This window comes from Argiope bruennichi, chromosome 6 (assembly GCF_947563725.1).
Source record: "Argiope bruennichi chromosome 6, qqArgBrue1.1, whole genome shotgun sequence".
Taxonomy (NCBI): domain Eukaryota; kingdom Metazoa; phylum Arthropoda; class Arachnida; order Araneae; family Araneidae; genus Argiope; species Argiope bruennichi.
In genome coordinates, this window is record NC_079156.1 from 128,978,629 (window position 1) to 128,991,128 (window position 12,500).

At 28.0% G+C, this 12,500-nt stretch overlaps 1 protein-coding gene across 1 annotated transcript in view; it reads right to left on the reverse strand.

The window, feature by feature from the left end:
• The window catches only part of LOC129972881 (acid phosphatase type 7-like), a 105,951-nt gene that overhangs the window by 80,007 nt on the left and 13,444 nt on the right, over positions 1 to 12,500 (reverse strand). The window lies entirely within an intron of this gene.

Below are 12,500 nucleotides of genomic sequence, written 5' to 3' on the forward strand. Positions count from 1 at the left end.
ATAGATAGGTCACTTTTAAAATTATTAATACTGAATTATTTCTGTTCTGAATAATTCTTAATGATTTTCCATATCGAATTGTGTTTAAAATGTAATGATTAAATTAATTTTTGTGTTTAAAATGTAATAAAATGTAATGATGATTAAATGAATTATGTTTAAAATGTAATGATGATTAAATGAATTATGTTTAAAATGTAATAAAATGTAATGATGATTAAATGAATTATGTTTAAAATGTAATAAAATGTAATGATGATTAAATGAATTATGTTTAAAATGTAATAAAATGTAATGATGATTAAATGAATTATGTTTAAAATGTAATGATGATTAAGTGAATTATGTTTAAAATGTAATAAAATGTAATGATGATTAAATGAATTATGTTTAAAATGTAATAAAATGTAATGATGATTAAATGAATTATGTTTAAAATGTAATGATGTTTAAGTGAATTATGTTTAAAATGTAATAAAATGTAATGATGATTAAGTGAATTATGTTTAAAATGTAATAAAATGTAATGATGATTAAATGAATTATGTTTAAAATGTAATGATGATTAAGTGAATTATGTTTAAAATGTAATAAAATGTAATGATGATTAAATGAATTATGTTTAAAATGTAATAAAATGTAATGATGATTAAATGAATTATGTTTAAAATGTAATAAAATGTAATGATGATTAAATGAATTATGTTTAAAATGTAATAAAATGTAATGATGATTAAATGAATTATGTTTAAAATGTAATGATGATTAAATGAATTATGCTTAAAATGCAATGATGATTAAATGGATTATGTTATATTTAAAACTAGCCGCCTTTGGCGACCAGCCAATTCGCCGATCTCAATGCTCGTCAAAATTTTAATAATTAACTATTTTATGTAATTCCTACTTTAATAGCTTCTTCATTAAAATATTTTAAAATTTCAAATTTCATTTCACTCATAATATTATAAAGGCCTTCAGACATAACGTAATCTGTATCTCTGCAATTTTCTGTTAGCTCCCGTAGAATTTATGCTTTAAATTAAAGTGGAAATGATTAATCTGCAATTAATATAATAATATTTTTTACTGAAACAAAGCATTTTTTTTTGTAATATGATTACTGAAAACAGAGTCGCTAAGCATTTAAACCTTATAGGCACTAAAGAATATCTTTCTTAATTTATGTAATATCTCAAGAATTTGTCAACAAAATTTTTTCAGATTCATCTTAAGCAGGTATATTAATTAACAATGATTAATTTTAAATGCATCAAACACTAAGAAAATAAACAGAATCGTTTAAAATAATCGGTTGAAAACAGGTTAAAAAATTACTTAAAAAACGATTAACTTAAAACTAACATAAATACAATTTAATTACAAAAGCATACAACTAACCTAAAAATAATTTAAATCGAATCCGCTTCCGTTGAAATGTAAAAAATCAGAATACAATGCGCATGCGTGAATTTTCAACTCCAGTTACGGTAACGCAAATGCCTGAATTTTTCTGCGCCATTTGGGGTAACGCTATGTAGATTAGAAATTTTTAATTTCCTTTTATCTGTTTTATTTTAATCCAAAAGTACTTCAGAATGAATCTGAAAGATCGATTAATTAACAATGTTTAATTTTAAATGAATAAAACATTAAGAAAATAAACAGAATCGTTTGAAATAATCGGCCGAAAAATGTTAGCCCTAGCCTCATTGCTGTTGGGAAAAAAAACTGAAGCCTTACTCATTTGGCGGTGGGGAAAATGAAAGGATTTTTTTGGCGGGAAAGTTAGTTTTTAATTAATAATTAATTAATAATTAAAATTTCAAAAAAGGGACCCCAGGTGCACATTCCCGACCTCCAAGGTATACACGTACCAAATTTGGTAGCTGTAGGTCAAATGGTCTTTTCTGTAGAGCGCCAACACACACACACACATTGAGCTTTATATATAAGTATAGATGTATCCAACAATCTCTATAATAAAAATGATTATAGAGATAGAGGAATTTTTCACCGTAGATTCAATGGACGGACTTCCCATAACATTATAACCCTTTAATTCGTTTCTTCCTGCATTGAAATCAACCTTAAGGGAGTTAACCCGATAGGCGCAAGAAAAAACTATGCAAAAAAAAAATCTTCAGCTACATGAGGAATGTTAAATAGTGCCATATGAAGACTATGGTATATGATTGCCTTATTGCAGAATATTCTCTTCATAAATAAAAAGCGTTAGAACCAAATGTAAAAAAAATCCGAGGTTATAAATTACATACAAAGTAAGGTAATTTCAAAATTCCAGTCGGGGTTTCACTCATCATATTTCAAAAAGTGTTATAACTATGAAAATAAGCAACCATATTTCAAAAAGTATTAAAACTATGAAAATAAACAATACCTCATAAAAATTATTCCTTTTTGAATAATTACAAAAGTTTTATGTGTGTCCTTTTTTTATGTAACACATCTTTGTGGCAACTGAATTCATACCGAGGCGCCGCTGTTTATGTTTTTTAAGAGAAGCATTGGTACTGCTATTTTTTCAATGTTACTGGCACATATTATTTTTAGAGAAACCCTAAAAAAAAATTGTATAACATAAAGTCTGGAGGCCTTCGGTGGTTCTGAAAAAAATTTAAGTTGTAAGCAATACATCCAAAAATAAAGCGTTTTCTGATACAAGTCTCCGCTTTCCTTTTACTGCTTATAGCTCGGGAAATCGATTGGCTTGCATCCGGCAGTTTATGCAAAAGTTGGAAATAAAAATTTGACATCTGTTTCTTCTCCCCCCTCCCGTTGCCTTCCCCTCTTGATTTATATTGAAGAAAATCATTAACATTTTTAAAATTATATCATTTTAAAATATTATAATTATTTTGAAAAAGGTCCAAATAATATTAGGGTGTGATTTTTATTTTTAGAACATATAGTTGTTTGATCGATATCTCGTAAACTATAGATCAAACAATTTCAGATTTGGGCTCACTGGAAAAGTAATATTTCACACTAAAAATTTTTTTTTACTATTTTTTTTTTTTTTTTGGTTTATTTAATTCTGAGTTACAGGGTATTAAAAATGGAAGTTAACAAAGAGAAAATTCGGTATATTTGACATTTTTTCTTTGAAAAAGGCGAAAATGCAAGCCAGGAGGTTGAAATTGTGAATAGTTGCTCATGGTCCTGAACAGCCAATTACGTTCAATTTTGGTTTCGTCAGTTCGTTCAGGCATTTTTGATATTAAAAATGATGATGAATATGATGAATCGAATTTCCACCAGCGAAACCTTGGCTAAAAGGAATGAAATCGGCCCATTTCTTAAACAGATGGTAACTGGAGATGAGAAATTTATTACATACGACAACATTGTGCGAAAATGATGATGGTCAAAGCGCGGTAAAGCACTCAAATGGTGGCCAAACCTGAACTAGCGACCAGGAAGGTTCGGCTGTGCATTAAGTGACACTGGAAAGGAATAATTTATTATGAATTGCTTCCATACAGTCAAACACTAAAATTCGGTTGTCTACTGTTAAGAACTGGAACGTTTGAAGATAACGATTGACTAGAAACGGCCAGAATTGACAACAGGAGAGCTGTTGTGTTCCATCAGGACGCACACGTCTATAGCGACTCGCCAGACACTCCGTTAACTTGGTTGGGAAGTTTTTGATGCATTCACCATATAGTCCGGACCTGGCACCATGTTTTACTTGCATTCCAAAACTTTCTTAGTGATAAGAAATTGGCATCAAGTTAAGACTGTGAAAATCGATTAAAGAATTTTTCACCATTAGTAACCAAGACTTCTATGAGAGAGGGGCATTATGAAGCTATCTTTAAAATGGCAACAAATTATAGAACAAAACGGTGCATATTTGACCAAACTTTTTAATCTGAAACATGTTAAATAAAGTCTTGAAGTTCACATAATAATAACGGGTTTCTTTTCCCCAAACTAATAAATGGTCTAATTAAATCAATTATTAAAATGATGGTTTTTCATTTGTGTTCAGTTGTTAATTCATGAAGTCACAGTTCTGGGACACGTCAAAACCTATCGTCACAAGCCACTGCCCTCAGTATTGTTTCAACTTGCCTTGAAAAGCGACCTTTCCGACCAAAACAAAAGACAAAATCGAGCGAGGCCGAATCCCAATTAATTGCATCGCTGCCATAGGAAAATCTTTATCATTAGGGAGGTTAGGTCCATTGATAAAAGTTCGAAAATAAACAGTGGAATGTTTCACACATTTTCAACCTTAAAAAAATCTTTTATTTTCGTGGGAAAATGCATATAAACATTGCTTTGAGTTCATTTCTAAACGCATGGGAAGCTCTAGAAAACTGTTATTGAAGTTCAGTTAAATGTATACGATACCTGCAACAAAAGTTTTGCCTTTTTTTTTTTTTTTTACTTGCGGCAAATTAAAAAAGAAGTGAATATGTCAGTGAAACCTTCACTTTCCTTTATTATTTGGGTTTTGCTTGAAATACTTTTCATTTTTTCCCCTTTATTTTAAATTTTTGTTTTAAATTTTTTTTACTTAAAACTAATTGCGAACGTTTTGCGTTTTATCCAATCAAAATGAATATTATTCTTCAAGAATTGATCAAAATAATATTTTCTGTAACGCAGACATGATATTCTATATCGTTTAATAAGAAATTTTAATTTTTGAAGTGTTTATATGGCTGTAAAATTTTAATAGCTATATAATCTATACTCTGTAAGATTTAAATGCAACAATAAAATAACATTTTAATTTCCTTCTATTATGTATTATTTTTATCCAAATTATTAACTCTAGAATATAATTTTGTTAAGATTATAATCTGTTAAATTTTCTGAAATCAGTAAAGATTTTTTAATATCAAAAAAATAAAGTTTAATTTAAGTTAAATAAAATAAAGTTTTAATTTCCTTGTATCATTTATTATTTTATCTAAATTATTAATCCTGGAATATAATTTTGTTACGATTATAATTTGCTAAATTTTCTGAAATCAATATTCGACTTTTTAAAATATAATAAGTACAAGAACTGCTTTTGCGTTTGTTTAATAATAGTATTCTAATAATATTCTATTCAAAGAAGAAAAGATATGTAATTGCTGGTTTATTCTTGACAGTGCGAAGATTAAATATATCAGCTTACTGATTAATTTTTTGAGATTTATTATAAAATATATTTAACCCTATTTTTTATGTTTAACACAGAAAGAAACAAAAGATAGTAATAAATATCACATCATTCAGTTTTATCTTACTTTTTTCAACTAAAACGTTATTCACAACTCAGAATCTAACATACAATGCTTCTTTTGATTCTCAGAATTGTTGATGATAGAAAGAATTTCCCTTTTCTTGAAGTTTTTTTTTCTAAGAAATAAATCTATAAATAAACTGCAGAATTGAATATATGAAATACGAACAGCAAGTGTATTTACAATTTTCAGTTAACATTTTTAGAAATTGCTGAATGCTTTTTTTTTATTTTATTTTATTTTATTTGCCTTTTTTTTTTCAACATGTCTATGATATTTTTTAACACACCTCCTTCTTCCAAATTCTTTTTTTGTTGCATTTGTTGGGGGGGGGGGGGGGGGGTGAGAGAAATCACTTTTTATTTTCAACTGGAATTCGCTTATTCTTCGACACTTCTGAGAACATTTTGATTTTATTCATATTGTCAGCCCTGAGAAATATGAATGATGTCCTGTCAATTTTCTTAAAATTCGAAATTCTCAGAAGTATTGCTGAAACCACAAGACATACGTGTCATATATTCTAAAAAACAAAATCCAAATCCATATGTTTTAGAATTTTTTTTCTTGAAACAATTGAAGTTTATTGTTCTTTTTCAAGGTCTAAAATCAATTTTTAACATTTTAGAATATTTAAAAGAAAATTGGAAAACAAAGCATTTTGAGATATATTTTGCGTTAATAATCATTTGAAAGGACAACAGTTTTTTAAAATTTTGAAATGAAAGTCTACAATTACTCACAGAAGTTTCCAAGTTGCTCTAATCATTGACGAAAAGGAAAACTGAACAATATTAAAAGCTTTCAAGAATGACGTCTTAATGAAGATTAACCACACTTTTCATGATAATGAATGCCATTTTCATAACTTCCGCAATGTCTTTTTTATTTTTACTTCTAAATAAAAATTTCAACAGGAAAAAAATAAAAATAATCGTCTTAACTCATTTTAAAATAATGAAGCAGAAACTTTATTTGTTTATCCATCTTTTTTTCAAAATGAAAAATTATTTTCTTTCTCTACTTATCAGCGTAATTGTTCCATTGATAAGATATGTTTTCTTTTTCATTTGCAAATGCGCAGACGATAAACTGGCTATAATGTGAATAATAAATGTCTGTCAATGAATCATCATGCAGTTGAAGTCAGTCAAGAGGAAAAACACAATTCTGAATTTATTTATTTTTATAAACTATTACTTTAATTTGTAAAAAGTTAATGAATTAAAATATTGTAAAGAAAAAGATTAATTTATCAAATGCTAACATGCAGGAATTTTTATAATTATTTGTAAGATAAAGAGTATTAAGAATGTAGTATTAAAAAAATTTCCATTTTAATCCTGTTAATGCAAACGAATATTTTTAAAGAACTAACTTGTCTTTTCTCTAAAAATTATTTACAGGAACAAATAATTAATTTTTCCATGTTCTCTTTAAACTCAAATGTCTATTTCAGATAATATAAATCCATATCCAAATTAAATTTCATAGAATTATGTTTAGAGAGATAAAATGCCTCATTTTGAATACATATTCTCTTCAAGCTTTATTATCTTATCTAAAATGTTCAATATAAATTTGATACATTACATTACATTAATTACATTTGATTTGATTAAAATATGCAATGTGATTGATACAATGACAAAAAGAACGCAGTGGCAATAAACCTTTGAAATGTTTACTGATAGTATTCAAAGGCTTGGCTGTCTGAAGCGATATACGTTTAAAATTTTATTTATATATGCAGCTGGATCATTATTCAGTAATAATTGTAAATTAGTATTTCATTAACTCTGTGTTATATCTTTTATCTAGTAAAAATTTTCTTTTATTTAATTCACAAATAAAATTATCCTTTTCACCCCTTCGATCTCGTGTTCTAATGCAAAAATAAATTATTTTGTATGCATGACTTGATCTTAAATTTGTAAGCGACCCTTCAACCTTCACGAACATCATCAATAAATATTTTTTAAAAATTAAAGCAAAGTAGAATAACTAGTCGTGGTATGATGATCCTTTGGGAAAGGTTTATTTATCTTTTTTATTTTTAATTCTACAGCAGCAGTAAATGCACATACAAAAAAATGTATTTAGCGTCATCGAATCTCATGATGGCATACATCCAATAACTGAAATAATCGAAAATATTCTTGCTGAATATACTTAAGAATATTCTTAACGTTTACTAAAATTACAAAAAAAATATATATACCGAAATAAAATTACAAATAAAATTTATTGAAAATAACTCTTGAATTACTATCTTGAATCTTGAAATTGACTTTTTATTTATTTAAAAGAGGTGTAAAATGATATGTGCGCCTATACTTTGAAATTTTTGAAGCAACGCATAAAAACTTTGATTGATTTTTTTAATTAAAAATCTGATTAAAATTGAGAAAAAAAAATATCTTTCTTAAAACTGCACCTATTACCCAAGAAGTAACTACTTATCAAGATTGGTATACTTGATCTAACGATTTGCTTTGTTTTGCTTTGAATATTTTTGCCCCATGTCGAAGTTTGTAATAATATACTATTGTATGAGCATCATTATGCTAAAATCTTCTAAATCTAATTACCTTTCCATCTGAAGGTCTATTAGTTTTTCTTCCTATAATGATTTCTCAATATATTACTTGGTTAAAACGATTTTTGACACAGTCTTAAGATTTAAAAAAATTATCAATAATCGATATCAGTTTTAATTATGTTGCATTTTCTCTCAGATATCAGTAATGTTTTAACTCTCAGCTATAATTCCAGCTATGATTAATTTTTCGCAAATTAAAATTTTTAATTTTTTGGAACAATGGCTACCATTAATATAATAGAGAAATATCAATATTTCAATACAGTTTTCTGTTTATCAAACAGATATTTAATTGAATTAATTTTAAACTAATTTAAATAAAATAAAATAATTTCAGGGTCAGATTGCACACAATAAAGAAATGCGTTGATTAGATTTTGGAATGACCATCTAGAAGCGGGGGAAAAAACAGATAACACAACTTGAAAAACTTTCTCATTTGAATGTTCCTTGCAAGATTTCATCTCATTAATGAATTACACAATTTTGTCAAGTTTCAAATTATTTTTAAGATATTTTCAAGTGTTGTTTCATTGCCATACAAAATAAATCGGATATTCTTCGTCGCGTGACAATGGTATCAAAAACTCGAATTTTTGTTCACTGGCGTATTAAAAAGAGAAGATAAAACATTGTATAATACATTTACTGCCGCAAGAATTCCAGATTTATCTTTTTGAGTTCAATGGATTTGTTTCTCTTGTCCTTGGAAACATAAAAAAGAAAGAAAAAGAAGCGATCCTACTTTCGTCTCACGGTCTAAATTCTTTTTTTAGCGTCACGAATCAGGAAACAACGAAAAGGAATTTTCTTCCTTTTATGATTTTTTTTTCTTTTCTTTTTTATCCAGCGGTCAGCGACGATGATGATGAGCGATCGTATTTATTCCTTAGAAGAAACAATGCCTAGCCTGAATAATAGGGATGTTCAAGTACGGTAAGGTTGAGAATTATGCAACAAGTGGCATAACCAGTCCCAGAAGTGTAAATCGTCTGCCCAGAAGAAAAAAATTGATTCGAAGGTAGTTTTATTCGACTTAACTGTAGCTTCCTTATTCGTGACTGTAACTGAAACTGTCAATAGTAGAAAGTTGAACTTTCACTGACACTTTACCTGGATTTAGAACATGACAATCGGTTGTTTCGAAAGTGTTGAAATTTCGTTTTCAGAGTAAAACGAACGTGAAAGAGATTTAGCAAGAAAAATAAACATTCTGTTCTTATCAGAAAAGTTACATGAATACACCATTCTAAAAGAAATAAACATTCTAATGCTCTGAATGAAACAATAGACAAAATAAAATTCAGATGAAAAACTAGGAACAGTCCATCATGATTTTTCGAATGCATCCATGTTACTCATGCATTCTGGTAGCTTGTTATATATTCTTGAGAATCCAGTTCAGAAGACGCCAAGTCATTTCCACAGATTTCGAATAAATTTATTTTATTGCTGTTTCAAGAAAAGGGAGACTGTTTCTGACATCGTTCTTGTTTGCAGTTCTATACGATATAGTGCTCCTGTTCTTTGTATGGAACAATGGTCAAAACCATTTCAGGAATAGTGAAATGATCATTATTCAGTTCTTACATATATGCTTCAGAATAAATTTGTCATTCTAAATGATACTGTTTTTTTTTTTTTTTTTTGAATAAGAAGATATTTCTTCTTTATTTCCGTTATAAATATTTTACTAGCCCATCTTTCAGTGTTCGACGTTGAACTAGATGTAGGAAAAAACGGGGTAATTCCGTGTACAGTTGTTTTCGGTAGTAAAAAGTGCTAGAAATAGTCTTGGAACACCTTCATACACGGAAGGTGTTAGAAATCAGATATATGGTGTAAGGTATACGTGTTAAAAGAAACCTTCTCTTTTTCTAATTTTTCCGTTTTTATAAGAGTATTTTCGGACACAGAAAAAAATCGAAGCTTTCCTTACAATTTCGGACCTCTATTTTTTAAAATAAAACTTTTTTTCGAAACAATAAAAATAATTTTCATCTGCAAATATTATCAGACCTGGTATTTTCCATTAGAATAAACCGTTTTTTAACTCTAATTATCCATTTTTAGTCGAAATAAAATCTGCTGAATGAATAAATTTTGAAGTGAGTAATTCTATACAGCACAGAAATTGATGCACTGTTTTATTCCACAAAAAAAATGCTTTATATGTTTGATATTTTGTAAATTTTATAGATACTTCAAAATTATATGTGGCATATTAAAAAAGAATTTCCCAAAAGCGATCCATATCGTTAGAAAAGGCCTAAAACTGTCAATCATAAAACATTTCGCTGATTTAATGCAGAAGGAAAAAGACAATTAAAAATTTTACAAGTAATTTTGACAAGTTAATCGGAAAACATATTTATAGTTTAGAAGAAACCGGATAACAAGGATTCAGAAGGTATTATCCGCTTTAGAGAATAATACAGTGCAAAGATATTTTTTTGAAAATTGGTTATTTTGAAAAAAGTAAACTGGTTGGACCAAGGGAAATCGCTCTCATTTCGCAAAATGAAGGATTGCACTAAAAGAATATTAAAAAGTGGTTAGTGAAAATTCATTACTAACTTTACTATAAAAAAACTCCCTTAAATTCGTGGAATTCACCCACTCTCCCTTAGATGCGTTTCAGTATGAAGTTTATATTAAATAATTCATTTATAATTAACTATTTAAATTATGAATTTACGCTATAGTATTAAGAAAACAAATGATTATTCAAATGAAAGTAGCAGATTTCCAGTCAAAACTGGAAAATCTTCAAAATGGTAACAAATTTTAAGGCTTTGGCATACAACAAGTCTTGCTTGAAATTTAAGTAGTCTTAGTTAAATAAAAGAAAATAAGTATTTTATATCAGTATTATATATCAGCATCATTATTTTTATATTAGTAATAAAAAATATAACTATTTTCAAAAAAATTTCAGGTTTTTCGCTGTATTTCGATTGAGAAAGATATCTAAATGACATTCCTTTAAACAAAAAATTACATTTAATTTGTTGGTTTGTTTAATAGAATTCTAATTGTTTATTTTTTTTTTAAATTGTATTGTTAGCGAAATGTGGCAGAAACATTTGAAGCATTTAACACGTTCCAAGAATGGAAATAAATCATATTTATTTAAAATACCGGGTGATTCAAAAGACGATTTACATTTGAAAATTCAATTATTTATGGAATAATGTAGGTAGGTAAAAATTAACAGACATGTTTGACATGAGGTTTTATTAAAACCAAAAAACGTGCAAAAAACGGGCTATAGATGGTTCTTCAATAACAAAAGCAATAATTATCCTAATAATCTATTTTTAGCAAATACTGTTCTTTATAACAAATGCTCATTATGTCAACCGTCATTCGTCAATAATATCTGTAGCTGAGGAACAATGTTTTGAACAACACAATACAGCATGTGTGTAGGTGTGGTGAGACATTGTCGCCGGATGTTGTCTTTTAGTATCCCTGGTGAGATCGGACGATCGCGGTAGACTTGAGACTTCAGGTAACCTCACAACCAATGTCACATAATGGTGTTTCCATGATAGTTTCAAGATTTTCGGTAGCCCAAATTCTGTATTTAGGAAAGCTGACAGATCCTCGGAGAGTGAAATAGGCTTCATCGGTCCACAACACATGAGATAAAACAATCGTCATCGTTCCCTATTTTTTGAACTTTTTTTGTTTCAATAAAATCCCATGTCATTTCAAACATGTGTGTCAAATTTTACCTCTCTATCTACATTATTTGATGAATTATTGAATTTTCAAATGTTAACAGACTTTTAAATCACCCGATAGCTACTAACTTTTTATAATGGTAATAATAATTTCAATTAAATTTCCACAAAATCTATTTTTCTTCCACACAGTACTATGGCGTCTCACCAAAACAATTTTGAGTAAACCCTAAGCAAATGAGTGGTATTATAAAAGGGCTTAATGCAATGATTAATGTCATACAAGCATATTTCTGTGCATTAGTTATGCGACAAAAAATGTTTTCCTGAAACTCATTCCTATAATCTTTCGAAAGCTATTTTAAAAAAGGAAGGCAATTTCAATAAAAATCTTTTTGTCTTATTCGATTCAATCTATTGTCTAATAGCCCATCAAATGCTTTATGCAATTAAGCTTATATTAATATTAACTTATATTTATAAATAATTGTTTATTGATTTGAGAGCCTTTGGAATCAGCTTATATGATATTTAAGATAATGCCTATCTCATATCCAATAAAATATTGAAGAAATTCAGATAGGATTCTATTGCATTTTGGAAAATAAATAACTATCTCGAATAGGATTATAACAAAGTACCGGGAAGGTTGAACAAAAAGTAAAATTAGGTTTTCAAGTGCTGGTGATTTGTCGATTCAAAAATAAAATAATCATAAAATAAAGTTCTGAAAATTTATCTTTGAATTTTTTTAAACAAGAATTCAAGAATTCTAAACCCAAGAAATATCTTTCCATGAGTCCAAAATCCAACTCAGAAATGAGACTAAAAAACTAATAATCAAGGATTGGCGGGAGGGATGGAATAATTCCATCAAGCGGAGAACAACCTGTCGACATCTTAAAAACATTTCTGTTGACCGAATAGAGGGTGATTTTT